A 15,176-nucleotide genomic window follows, 5' to 3' on the forward strand; every position below is an offset into this window, starting at 1 on the left:
GTAGTTCTTCTATCTTTCTCCTCTATCCAAGAAATGTTCTTTTGGTCTTTTATATTGTACTCATTGTGTGATGTTGTTAAGTTCTGTGTTTGACGTCTCAACATGACACATGGGTAACACATATTAATGATCAAAGTGACAAGGCTATTTTGCATCATGGTTAAGGTTATGTGATGGTGTTATATGATGCATGAAACCTCAAAGCATAGATGTGGATGTATCATGGGCATGTGTGTATGGTTTTCCACCCTTTCAAGTCAAAACTAGCTCTATGTGCAAGGGGGTGATGTACGATTGTGATATGTCACTTGCATATGGTTGGATTTATTTAATTGATGTTTTGAGGTTATGTGTAGTCATTGGTTGAACATCTATATATTTATAAAAGTCTGATCTTTAATGTCCATGTGTGTTGGCTCAGCTGACTGTAACAAGTATAGTCAAAGCTCCAAGTGTGAGAGTTGGTTTCAATGATGAGTAAGGACTGAAGTTACCTTATGGTTATGGTTATGATTTTTGGTTGTGGTAGGTAGTGTGGCTCTTGGGTTCTTTTTTCCTAGGTTATGGTTGTGCTACCAAAATGCTTCCAAAATTTCCATAGCCATGTTGTGTGCTTGTTGGCGGATTTGCCGCAAGAAGATGCTAGCAAAGCAAGAAAAAGGCCAGCAAACTAAATGTTAGCCAAGGATGGAACTCGATCCATAGGTGCATGGAAACAAGTGGATGGTTGTCAATCACCTACTCAACCTTCTAAGACAATCACTACTTGAGGAAATCAAACATGCATATCCAATGTGCTCATGAATGCAGCACAACCTACAACACTCACACTCTTTGAATCAAGACCAAATGTGCTTGAATCACTACAACACTCATAGGAAGCACTCTACTTACCAAGAGGTCAATATCGTATGGAATCTAACCAGATACCTTGCATGTAACCACTCCGTGAAGCAAACACTCATGAATATATATAGTGTATTACAGGTCATCATTTTTTGTCACATATGGTTCTTACATGTAGATCTTCTCGTTGTTAATCCATCAATATAAAGAACTCACGGGACAGACACCCTGTTTGCAAGATAACTCACTTGGAATCTCATGGGAGCTTGCATCATGACACAACCAAAACTTCACAAGCTTGGTTTTGATGTGTAGCCCTCACCGTTGCTAACTCATTGGTGGTGTTGGCTTTGCAATCGCTACTCCGTAGTGCATGTACCAAAGAGATAAGACCTCACTCTCCCTGTCTCTTAGTTACATAGACACAACACAATGAGCACAATAGTTTGATTAATCCAAAAGCTTCTTTAGGGTTACAAGAATTGGCTTACATACAATACTCCTTAGAGGTTCATTCCCACCAAAATGATCTCTTAAACCTTATAAATTATCCCCGCTTCTCATCAAAATTAAATAATAAAAATGTGGTGTAGCTTTCTCGTGTTCACCCATTAACACTCCCCCCTCCACGTCGATGTCGTCCTTGACATGACGGTTCTTTGTCTTTGTAGGCTCTCCAAACTGAATCTTTGCTTAATAAAACCTTGGTGGCTTAATAATCTTCAAATATGATTCATATCTTATATTGCCAATGCTCACCGTTGGCCCAAAAATTTTATGGCTAATGTAATTAAAAAAGCCCGTATAAAAAGCTTCTTCAAATGCCTACATGTGATAACTAGGTAAAAACATTAATCTCTGGTAGAAATGATGTAGCATCTGTGGAGATGGTTGAGTGGAGAGGTTGTAAGCCAGATTTTGGAGTGTGTTGCTTGTTGATAGTAGACTTGAGCCCGTGGCTAGCGCAAACACCTCAATATAGGCTAGCAGCGTTTTGTGTATCTTTTTCAGCATTACACATGTCAAGTCAAGAGAGCTAGTGAAAAGCTTAATGGTACTCGTGAGGGTTTTCACCCTATAAGTTCCACTTATTCTCTCTCCTTCCTTGGGTGGTGGAAGCTTATGATAATTGCGCCAATTGGGATGTTTCTCCAATAATCTGGAGTGATCCTTCCAGGTTCTTATTCTTGGCACAAAGCAAAAAGAAACATCATCCCTTACTAATTTTGGCGCATCAACAAGACATACAAGGTATGTTGGGTACTTGGAGAGCCAACCTTTTCTCCATTTAGGCTGTGAGTTTACTATTCTTTTAGAGGCCTCTTGATCTTTGATATCACCGTCAAGTCTGGATGCGTTTCTTCATTGTAAGAACTTCATATTTAAGTAAAGGGTAGGGCAGGGATGACTGCATCCATTCCTCTCTCACATTTGTATCAATATTTAGGATGCCCACAAAATGTAGCATCCGTGCTACTCTAATTCTATTGTGGCTTTAGCACTATCTTTAATTCCGTTTGTAGAGATACGACTTGGGTCTCTAAGGCTTGTACAGCCTGGTTATCTGCTCTTGCCCTTGCTCTAGTAGTCCTTGGGGTTCCTCTTAGCCTTTGTATGGTGAGTTCTTGGAGAACTAATTTTTCCTTTAGTTCCATAACTTTGTCTTTGGCTGATTCCAGCTCATCTTTCATCTTGTCTTTTTCCTCTTGCAGCTTGGCAATCTCTTTGGACACTTCTGCTATTTGCAAAGTGAGTCTCTTTTAGTCTCAACTTCCTGTAGTATTTTTCTTTTTGTCTCCTTCTCTCTTTCTGTGATTTTTTCTCTTTGCATATATCTTTGAAGATCTCTTTCAAGGTTGTCATGATCTTTCATTATATTCTCTTCTCTTATTACGAGCATACTATATTTATCAACTATAGAGAGTGATCGTGTTTTGATTTGGTCTAAAATTTGGTGTGTAGCCCTAACATCTTCTTTGTTATTTTCCACCACACTCTTGGTTGTAGTCTCCAGAAATAGTCCAGCTAAGGGGACTTGGTGGCCCATACTTAATAGCACTCCTACTGCATAGGGACACCACGATCTCTCCACAGATCTCATTGCGGCATTGGTGGGACTGACACCATCTCTAGCACTTCAAGTGGTGATACATGGATTTCAAGTGCCCTTTCTTTTCTTCCTGGTCCTTGGGATTTTCTTCAACTTTTTCTTTATGCTTTCTAGCCCATGGGGGGTTAGATGTGCCATAGACTGCCTCAGAAGCATCCTCAAATGTATACCCCGCTTTGAGGAGATCTTCATAAGTGCATCTTTGGTTTTTTTTTTTTATTCTTCCATTGGCTGAGCCTTTGATTTCATCTTTGGAAGATCCTTTTGCTGGGATGTTGGGGGTTTGGGGCTTGGTGGTTGGTTGAATTCCAAGGGAGACGCTAATGGTGTTGCACTTCTTTGCTCAGCCTTGGTATCTCTTTCTTCTTTTTCTTTCTTTGCTTCTTGTGCTTCTAGCTACTCTTGTAGCTTCTTGTTTATGTCTAGGATTTCCTCAGCGATGAAGTTTGGAGCTCTTTATTATGTTTGAAAGTGGCTACATGTCTAAAAATCCCAAGAGCAGTCATATTGGGGGATCCAATAGACCATCTTGGCCACATATCTTAGTCCCTCTTTATTTTTGTTGGATTTTACAAGCTCCTCCAAGTCTTGCCAAAGATCTATCAACATATCCAGACACAAGGCATAGTTCACGCCATCAAAGAAGCATAGTTCATGCCATCGATGAAGAAGGCATAATCAGTGAAGTAATTCTTATACTCACTCTTTAGATATTTTGATATCATAAAAACCACCTCTTCCTTGGTTTATTTTGTCTCTTTTTCCTCCTCCTCCTCTTCTTTCTTATTTTTCCTCCTCTCCCCCTCTTCTTTCTTCTTTTCTTGTTCTTTCTTTTTTCCCTTCTTCAAGGGTTTTGAAGAAGAGAACTCATCCTTTGCACTATTACCCATCTCAAATACACATGTGCTTTGAGATATGGTATTGTTCATTCACAAGAAATTTCTTTACGTGGCACAAAATGCAAGGAAGAGTGCCAATAGTGTTTTTTGATCAATCATATTCAACAATAGTGCTTCCTCACAGAGTTCAATGAAGTATATGTAACATAGCACCTTGTTCAATAGAAGGGATTTTAATTTCTTGTAAATTAAGAGATTCATGTGTACTTAAAATCTATTTTGGTGAACAAACGTGATAAAAGATAATTTTACTTAGTGAATGCCCCAGGCATGCTTCAATGCCAACAACGCTTTTGAGGTACAAATTGAAAATTCACTCCATATATATGTATGTTTTGAGCCACAAAATTTCAAGGCGTAATATTTTCAAGTTAAAACTCAATATTTTATATGGGAAATACTGAAATGGATCTATAGGCAGTTTACAACCTCTATGGCTATGATGTTGGTAGTTTGTAGATCAATGATGTCATAGGAACCCAATCCAACATCCTCATGAATGCTTTTGAGGCTATATCAATCATATTCAAGAGCAGTGCCACAAAATTGAAAATTCATTCCAATTCAAAATATCTTTTGAGGCACAAAATTTTAAGACACGAGAATCCAAGACTGGTAAAACTCTATATTTTATTCATAATCAGAGATACAAAATTTACAATACAGCCTATGAGTAAAAAGTTGTAGGCAATTTACAATATGGATATGTGGAGAAAACTACAAATTCAACATGGTATCGAAATCAAGACACCAGGTGGCACATCTTTGCAAGTGACTTTCTTCTTGTTCCTTCTTGGGACCTACAATGAGATAGAAAAATAATGAGTAACACTAGCTTTGCAAAATTATGCAAAACAAGTAGCATTTATATACCTTTCTTCCATCCAATTAAAAGATAAATGTTGCACGTAGTTCAATTTCTTCATTTTGCAGGTTTACCCTTTCTTGTTGAAGTGTGCACAATGACCTTATCTTTAGGATTTTGAGGTGGTCACTATTAAGCCAGATATATATATCTTCAATTGGATTGTCACTCAAAACTCTCCATGTCTTGATCAAGGGGAGTGAGTTGCTCACCAACATAATGCTATCTAGTGTAAAATAATATCAAGATGAAATTATCAATGAAGATCATATATTTGTGAGCAGTGGAGTTGGGTTGGACATTGCATGTGACTCCATTCACTCTTTTTGTGTTCCATCCCTCATTGCCTAAGTATTTGACTAAGAACATTGTTTTGGAAGCTCTCACTTCAGTATTTGAGGAAAAGTTTACCTTTGACATGAGAGATGGAATAGAACTTTGTGCCCACAACATTGCCCTCACCAATCATCTCTAACTCATCTTCATACCTTGCCCTTGATAGCATATCTTCCACTATATTGTCTTTACCTGCAATGTGCTTAAACTCGAGATTTAAGGGCTTAATGTAGGCAATCCACTGCAACATAGCAATGCCTGGCGTTGAGAAGCTTGTAATCATCCCAAGAAGTGGTAGACAATCTGTTTCTACAACCACATATGCACCAATTAGGTATTCTTTCCCATTTTTTAAGGCTGTAACCATACCCCATAATTCTCTCTTTATTTGTGGATAACTTCTTGGGCAAGCACTCGGTACCTTTGCTCCAAATCTCACCACATACATGTGTCATTCTTCATCATCTTGCCCTATTTCCCATCCAATTCCTGTAGGACGGGTGTCTACTATCACAATTACTAGCCGTTTACACTCATAGTCTACCTTTCTCAAAGTTGGTGCTTATTGGAGCAACTCCATTAGCTTTTTCATGGCTTTTACATGTGCTTCTGTCCATTTGAATTTTTTATTCTTTCTAATAAATTGATAAAGAGAATGAGCTACGGGTACATAATATGGAATCCAAATAACATAAAGGATGCATGCTCCCAAAAACCTTCTAACCTCAGTGATGCTAGTGCATGTTTTACTCATTCTTTGGATGGAATTTACCTTTGTTGGAAAAGGTTACCTACCAAATGGCCCACACATGTGCCCCACAATGAGCACTACATTGACACCAAACATAGACTTTTTCCCTAACAAAATAAGATTTACTTCTTCCAACCTAGATAAAATTTTATCACAATCATTTATGTGATTTTCCACAAACCTGCGACATCCCTTGAGATCCAAAGCTTCATCTTTCTCACTTTCTTCACATCCTTTGATAGACAAATCATCAAGTAAAGGAATTTTGATTTGAGGAATAAAGTCATGTAAGACCTTATTCATCCCATTCATCATATGTGCAACTGAGTTGGTTGCTCCCTATGGCAAGGTGCACATTCTTATCAAACCTAAAGGTGTCCTCATAGTTCAAGTCTTTGCTTTCTATTGCAAGCTAGAATTGATCATACCTTGTCCTGCATTGAGTAGATTGCCCTCCCTGCAAATGCCTGTGCAAACTCATCCACAATCGGATTTGTACCTACATTTCTAATTGTCACCTTGTTCACTGGTTGTATATCTTGGATGAAGCATAGAGCACCCTTCTTCTTTGGAACTGTGAACCACCTATTTGAGTATGGAGCACAAGAAGGCTCCAACATCCCCATTTTGATCTTTTCATTCAATAGCTCTACTAATTTTGGCAAATAATCCTTTGGAGCCAGAATAGGCCGCAGATTCCAAGGCACATGAGGTATTGTAAAAATTACGATAGGAGCTACAATAGAAGGATCGATAAATCATCTCTCATGTGGTTCAAATGCAAAAGCCTTACCATGTTTTGAAAGCATTCCTTAAAGGCACTTTGTCTCCTCTTGTGTTAGAAACTCCCCACAACCAATCTGCAAATCTTGAAAAAGCTCCTTTGTGAAGGTGTGCACAATCTTTTTAGGATTCTTCAAACTTGGTTGCAAAGAAGCCTGCTCAATCTTTTCCTTGTTGTGTTGGGTGGTAATGGTGAAGCTATTTGTTTCACCTTCTTTCCTACACTCTTGTATCTAGTTCCAACATGGACTTCTGGACCAAGTGTTTGCTTGAAACATTGGTTTTTTTCTAAGGATTCTATGAATTGATACATTTGAACATATTCCACTTCCACAACTTCATTCCCAAGATGCAAACTAGAGTCTATTCATCAAGATCATCCGTAGTATCTACAAAGAATACTTGCTCAAACACACCAAAAAAAAATTCACTATGCTCAAGCAATCCATTTTCTACGAATTCTTTTTTCACATTATGCACAAATTTTCTCTCATATCTCTTCAAGTCGTCAAACTTTGTAAAGCATACTAATCCATGTTTTGTTACCTGTGAGTTTGCAAAAGAGTCTTTTTGTATTTTTGGATCATTTGAGAACCTTCCTTGTTTTGTACCAATGTAGTCCCGCTTCACAATGGTACTCTCACAAAACCCATCATCTCTTTGTGGTCATGAGACTCCTTACTTACCTTTGGCAAAGGGTGCTCTCAAAAATTGTCCCTATTTCTTTCATGGTCCACACAAACAGTAAGAAATTGAACAACACGCTTTCCATCTTTGCTTCTTATTCTAGCATATGATGAACCATCATTGATTACCTTTGTTTCAATTTAAACTCCTACAATGTAGGGTTTCCCAAGTGTGAATTCCATGAGGAGATCATTGAAATCATCAAGAGAAAGAGGAAAAATCTTGTTGAGGTTGCTCATCCACAGTCTGAAGGTGAAACCTTGAAGATGCAAGGAATGCAATGGAGAGAAAGTCTTGGAGAATATGATTTTTCTTCAAGCTTTTCAAGTTTTACCTTTAATTCACGCATGACTTTTTTACAATTTCATCTATCATAGATTCATCAATCTTTGGAGCTACAATAGAAGGTTTTACCATCTTTCTAGGAGCCAAGGAGGTTGATATAGAAGTATTGGTTACCATCTTATCTTGTCTTCTTTGTTCTTTGCAAGTAATGATATTGCATCTTCAACATCATTCCAATTAGTGTTTATCCCTTGCTCAATATCTTTGCCTTCAAGTAGAAGCTCCAGGTTTTCTTGAAGTTCTTTTTATGCTGCTTGTAGGAAATGTAACATTTAATGGTCTAGTAACTTGTTTGTAGCGGAAAATAGCATGAACATAGTGAGCATTTCATTAGAATAGATTCATAATGAGAATAACAAGAGTGCTTGGGTGGAGAGAGCAACAAAAAGTATAACACCTAGTTAGATAGCATGAACAATATTTCAAAAGAGAGAGAAATTAAGCAATTGACAACAATAGAGGACCGAATTTGCATGGAGCTGGTCCCCCCTCCAAAAGGCTTTGTATTATGGTTTCTCCCATCAAGAGAGACATTTTACAATACAATTCTTTGTGTACCTTCAATACTAGCTAGTGCAATGAAGATGGAAACTTCAAGCACTAAGCAAAACACTTATCAAACACAACATCAATTCCCACGGTCTCAAACCCAAGACCTCACACACCTTCAAAGATGGTGAGAGCTAGCGGGATATGAGAGTAGATTGAGAGGAAGAAGGAGTAGTCTTACAAGAAAGATGTACATCTCCTCACATAATCACTCATATTAGCATAGCTTAGCTTAGTAATTAGCATGGTAGAGGATATGAGCATGCATTGAAGCTTGGCTCTTGGTTGGATTTGCATCACAAAGCCAAGAGTTTTTGGTGTAGGCCTCCCTTCTCACAAGCTTGGTGTAGGTGATAAGATTTCCATTAAAGCTTGAGAAGGAGAGCGAGAGTCTTCTTGATCCACACATATATTGTGTGAGTGTAAGTCAAGAATCCCTTGAAAAGTCAGTCCCCCTCTCTCTCTTGGTTGACCCCCCTTGCTAATTTCTCATGCTACAACCCTATTGGACCTCCCCAGGCTTAGCTAATAGAAATTAAGCGGCATAAGTGATAGCCTTTTGACATGTGTCCCCCTTTACCTTTTGTGAGAGCTTTTGCTAATTAATTAATTCAATCAAACTCTCATTGGACCCTTTGTCTCCTGGCCAATAGGAATCAAGCAAGCCATTGGGCTGCTAAATGCTCATTGGACCCCTTGGGAGACTATCCAATAGTCTTCTAGAGAGCTTAATTCCTATTGTTTATTTTATTAATTGTTTTTAAATTAATTAAACTAGAATTACTCTAGCCTAATTCTCATGGGTCCACCTCCAAGGCCCTCCAATAGGATTTGAGTACACCTTGTGGGCATATGGGCTAGGGAGCTGACATGTGTCCCTCTTGTGTACAAAAGAAGCTTGTGTGTGTGTGTGTGAGTTTCTCTCTCATCCCCTACTTCTTGGGCTTGCCCCCTCCTTTGTAGGGTTTGAGAAAGACTTTTGGGACACACACAAAGCATCCAATTTCCCTAGGTTTTTGACCTTTGGACACAACCTTTGAATTTTGGAACCTTAGCATTTTGGAAGTCTTAATGGGCTGAACTTTAGGGTCTTTGAAGCCCATTGTTGCACATTGCTCTTTTGCAGATGGTCCCCCCCTTTGAATCCCTCTTTTCCCTCCTTTGGATTCCTAATGTGGCCGGTCTGCTAGCTTAACCAATATTCTAGCTTTTTCTCCCCTTGCACTTCCCCATATTAAATGATCAGTTTAACATGAGAAAATCATTTAGGAGAATTAGATATTGATTATTATGACATTACCTCTCTCTTGAAATCATAGGCTTCCTTGAATGTGGAATAGAGAAGATAAAGCATATTCATTAGTCCTTTTCCTAGCGGGTAGAGGACCCCTATGTTACCCTACGTCATCGTTCCAAAATGGATGACTAGTCCATTTGGTGCTTGCGAGCCTAAGCTGCTACAAGCATGTCTACACATTAGTCCTATCAATCTTCCATAGTAGAGGGACAATCTCTACTTGGTGTTCGGGAGACATCGTCTCCGCAAACTTGATCTAAGCATGCATACTAATTCATTTTTGTGCACAATAAATAAAGAGAGTTTTATGAGACAAAAACATTGTTCATTTTTAACATTTGTACATTTGGTTACTCTTGGGAAGCATTGCATGACAAGGTTTAGGTGATCCTTTAATTGTATGCCTAGCATCCATCTAGCATCGTCAAAAGGATAATTCTTAAACTTAATAAGATGTCGTCGGATAGCCTTACCGCCTCTTAGTACCTTGTCTTCATATCGGAGGATGGACTCGGGCTGCAGCACCTCTTCTTGGTCCTCAATCTCCGGTGGGTCTTCAATAGTTGGTTCTTGAGGTGGCTCTCCTTTGTAAGACTTTAGTAAAGCACTGTGTATGAACCAATGGCTGGGCAACTTGAGTTGATAGGCCATCTCATTGATTTGCCTAAGAATCTAGAAGGAACCATAGTACCTTTTTGCTAACTTAGCATAGTACTTTTGGTGTCCAGTAGGATTCTTGCCTGTCGTGTGCCTTAATCGAGCCTTGGGAAATTTTAATAAGACCCAATCATTTTCTTTAAAGGCTTGGGCTCTTCTGTGCTTGTCAACAGTAGCCTTTTGCCTTTGCTGTGAGATAGAGATAGCATCCTTAATCTTTTGGAAAAATTCTTGTAGGTCTCGGCTATACTCATCTGCGGCGACGGCAAAGATCTTCCCATGTACCTTAAGTAGCAAGGGATTTTTTGATCTTCCCTCAGTTACCTGGAAAGGTGCTTTTCCCGTGGAAGTATGTATAATGTTATTGTAAGCATACTCCACTAAGGGTAAGTACCTCTCCCATTGGGATCTTTGATCTATTTCCGTTACATAGGCTTTTAGTAGATCAAGAATTGTTAGGTTAGCTATTTCACTTTGGCCATCCGTTTGTGAATGATAGGCTGAAGAGAAGTTTAGCCTTGTCCCGAAACTCTCAAAGAGACCATTCTAGAAATTACTAGTCATTCTAGGATCTTTATCCGACACTATGGACATTGGCAAGCCATGGTACTTGAAGATTTGTGAAATGAAGAGGGTTGCCATTTGATGGGATTTGATAGTCTTTTTGACACGTATAAAATGAGCTTGTTTACTGAACCTGTCTACTATCATCCATATTCATGTATTCCCATGGATAGACTTAGGCAATCCAAAGATAAAATCCATGGATATGATCTCCAATGGTGAATTAGGGATTGGCAAGGGTTGAAGCAATCCAGGTTGCTTCCCTCTATCAAACTTCATCTTTTGGCATACCACACATTTAGAAACATACTCTTGTATGTTTGCTTTCATGGTAGGCCAATAGAAATATTTTTCAATCCCCTTTAGGGTAGACTGAATCCCTCTATGCCCTGCATAAGGAGGAGCATGAGATTCACACATTACTTTCTCACGTAGTGAGATAGTAATGCATAGTCTATTGCTATAGAGAAGATAACCATCTTGTAAAGTAAATGCTTCCTCTTTATTCCCTAGTGCAAGGGCTGAAATCACATCTCTAAAATGGGGATCAATAGCATACTCATCTATCATAGAAGATAGATCATTGTGAGTTGCTATGGAAATCGCATTCACTCTCCGCCATCTTGAGAGTGCATCGGCCACTTGATTATTCTTGCCAGCAATGTGAGCAATATGAAAATGAAATTGCAAAATAAATTTTTCACACCTCATTTGTTTGTCGGAGAGCTTGGTGTGCGTCATGAAGTACTTAAGACTTTGGTGATCCGTTCGCGGAATGAAAGGAGTCCCCAATAAATAGTGCTTCCATGAGTCTAAGGCATGTAGAATTGCGAGAAGCTCCTTCCTAGAGCTTTCTCAACCGGGTCGAGCCTTTGACTTTCATAGACTATGGCGTGCCCTTCTTGGAGAAAAATAGCTCCAAGGCAATCACCACAAGCATCACATTGGACCTCAAATTAAAATGGCTTTGAGAGGTCCGGTAGTGTAAGCACAAGTTGAGAGATAAGCTTTTTGAAATCATTGTTCTCCTTGGTAGACCATGTATACCTAAATTTTTTCTTTGTTAGGTCATGTAATGGTCCTGCTATTAGTGAGAACTTTTCTATGAAGCTTTTATAGTATGCACACATACCTATAAAGCTTCTTAGTTCATGAAGATTCCTTCGTTTAGGCCATCCTTTTATTACCTTTAACTTTGATGGATCCATTTGGATGCCATCTTGAGAGATAATGTGACCTAAATACTGCATCTCTTGTAAGAAAAATTCACTTTTCTTTCGATTAACATAAAGTTTATTCTCTCTTAAAAGTGAAATATTACTTGGAGGTGTTGCTTGTGTTCATCTAATGTATTAGAGTAGATGATGATATCATCAACTCCAATAAAGGTTCGGTGAGGCCTGAATAGATTTTCCATCAAGCGGTTCAATGTGGCTGGTGCAGTAGTCAAGCCAAAAGGTATGACAATGTATTCATAAAGACCAAACGTAGTGTGAAATGCGGTCTTTACAATGTCTTGATCAACTATCCTTATTTGATTTAGCCACTTTTTAGGTCAATCCTATTGAATTAGGTGGACCCTTGTAGCTTATCAAATAGGTCTTCTACCTGTGGAACAAGAAACCTATTCTTGATAGTGATCCTATTTAGTGCTCTATAGTCAACACACATACGATATGTGTCGTCTTTCTTTTTCACTAATAGCACAGGAGAACAAAATGGAGATGAGATAGGCCTATCCATGCCCTTCTTAGCTAACTCATGCACTTGCCGCATAATCTCCTCTTGTTGAGCTTGAGAAACTCTATAAGGAGGTTTGTTAGGTGGTGAACTTCCTGGAAGAAGTTCAATTGCATGGTCATCATTGCCTCGTTTAGGAGGTAGATCACAAGGGATGTCTTCAATAAAGACATCTTGAAACCCCTTGAAAAATTGGATAGCTCTTATTCCTTTGAATTGTGTATATTTTCTTTTGCTAAAATATTAGGTTCATTTTGAGAGTCCTTAATAAAAATCATGTACATGGAAATAGAGCTATTTATTGACTTATTAAAAGCTTGTGTATGTACAATGGATATGGTACCCATTTCCTTAGCATCTATGTACATATCTTTTTCCCTGAACCTAAAGGAGATTCTCCTTTTAGGAAATTTAACATTGGTAGCAATGCGATCAAACCATGGTGCCCCTAGGATTACATCCTCATGCTTGAGAGGAGAGATAAAGAAGTCCTCTTTGTCCACATAGCTTTGGACATGGAGCCTCAATTTCCCGATTAAGGGAGTGATTGAAGCTTCTTGCCCCTTGGAAGCACTGTCTGTGGGTAGGACATCTCCCATCTCATAAGCTTGTATGCCTAGCTTGGTGGCCAACTCTATGGATATGAAATTGTGAGTAGAACCAGGGTCAAAGAGAATAAAAGCATCATGTTCTCTTACCTTTCCCCAAGCATGGCATAGATGAGATCCTTTGTGGTGAGTTTCCTCCTCTTGGATTTCGACCAAGGTAGCTCTAGTAGGCTCATGGAGGGTGTTCTTTTGGGGACAAGCACGGTATGCATGCCCTTGCCCGCCACACTTAAAACAACAGTTATCCTTGCGATAACGTTCAAGATATTCAGGAGAGAGTTTGTTTTTACCTTTGTAAACTCTCTTCTCCTTAGCTTTGTTGCAGTTTCCCTCAGGAGACTTTTGGACATTGTCCTTCCCCTTAGGCTCATGGGAACCCTTGTTTTCTGTGGGCTTAAAATTTCTTTTAGCCCCCATTTGGAAATTGATTCGAGAAGCCACCATAGTATGGTGTATAACCACCAATATGGTGCGTGGCCTTTGGGAGTTGACATACTCCGCCATTTCTCCAGTCAAGCCTGCACAAAATTGTTGCTTTTGCTCTCCAAAATCCAACTTTTTGAAGATAGTCGCTTTCAGTTGTAGGTCCCAAAACTTGTCTACATATTTTTGAATGGATTCATAGGGAGAGAGCTTCAAGCTTCGTCATTCAATGAGTACTTTGTCTTTGGAATCGGTGGCCAAAGACTTGAAGCCCTCATCTCTAGACGCCACATCAAACTATTGGATAAAGGCCAAGACTTTGTCCATAGCACCAAAGGTGCCATTGTAGGTAAGAAAGAGATGCTCTTCCCTCCCTCTTTGAGCTTCTTGAGCTTGGACAACCTCTTCCATGCAGCATAGGATTTCCTATGGCCTCTTCTTTTTAATGTTTCAAAGGTTGCACCATCACTTTCTTCAAAAGGTGAAGAATTTGAGGAAGATGGAGAAGAGGGTGACCTCTTTTTGCCTTTTTCTTGCCTTGATCCTCTTTGTCTTTACCATCACTTTCATAAGAGGAAGAGGATGAAGAATATGGAGAAGAAGGTGTCCTCTTTCTTGCCTTTTTTTCTCTTTCTTTTTGTCATCCCTGTTTGAAGTATGGTGTGGATAAGTATGCGATGGTTTGTGATGGAGAGCCTTTAGCCCGCCGTCACTTGTTTCTCATTCCTTCAGTGAAGGCTCTTCAATTCTCCTTTGATAAGGAGATGCATCATCAAGGAGTAAATTTTTGAGCCCTTCATATGTCTTCTTCCCGAATCGGAGAGAGGCCTCTTTTGGAAGTCTTGCAAGGAGGTTTCCTAGGTCCTCTCTCGTCATGGTGGTGAACTTGGAGAATTCCATGAGCACGAAGCTGCCGTTGCACTTCACTTTGGAGGGATTGATTGCCCATGGCTTGTTGAAGCCCAGAAACAAGATAGTTAACAAGCATTAAGGCATCATTAGTAGCCTGCTCATTTGCAAAATCAAAGTTATCAACATTAATTTCACTCTCTTTACTATTGTTAGCCATTCTAACAACTTTTAGGTGTAAAACTTTTAGGTGTACTTTGGCACTTCAAGCCCTAGTTGCTACTCCTCTTTAACCCTTTAGAAAAAGCACTCAAGCTACTGTACCCGTGGTTCAAATACCATTAATTGCAAGGAATATAAGAGAGGGTCGTTCAACACCAAAACATCACCGGCTCCTGTCAAGCTTCTAATAGATCAATAGTGGTTAAGCAATAGGTAAGCCCCATAGGACTCCACTATTAAGACCTTAGCTCTCGACGGTGATGCCCCGTTAACTGCACAAAGGCAGACACAGTGCAAGGCTGAAAAATCCCTATTCTGCTTACAAACCTTTTGCTTTGATACCAATGTAACATTTAATGGTCTAGTAAATTCTGTGTGGCTGAACATAGCATGAACATAGCGAGCATTTCATTAGAATAGATTCCTAATGAGAATAACAAGGGTGCTTGGGTGGAGAGAGCAACAAAAAGTATAACACCTAGTTAGATAGCATGAACAATACTTCAAAAGAGAGAGAAATTAAGCAATTGACAACAATTGAGGACCGGATTTGCATGGAGCCGGTCTCCCCTCCAAAAGGCTTTGTATTATGGTTTCTCCCATCAAGAGAGACATTTTACAATACAATTGTTTGTGTTCCGTCAA

Source organism: Adiantum capillus-veneris, chromosome 12 (genome assembly GCF_014529385.1).
Source record: "Adiantum capillus-veneris isolate H3 chromosome 12, ASM1452938v2, whole genome shotgun sequence".
Taxonomy (NCBI): domain Eukaryota; kingdom Viridiplantae; phylum Streptophyta; class Polypodiopsida; order Polypodiales; family Pteridaceae; genus Adiantum; species Adiantum capillus-veneris.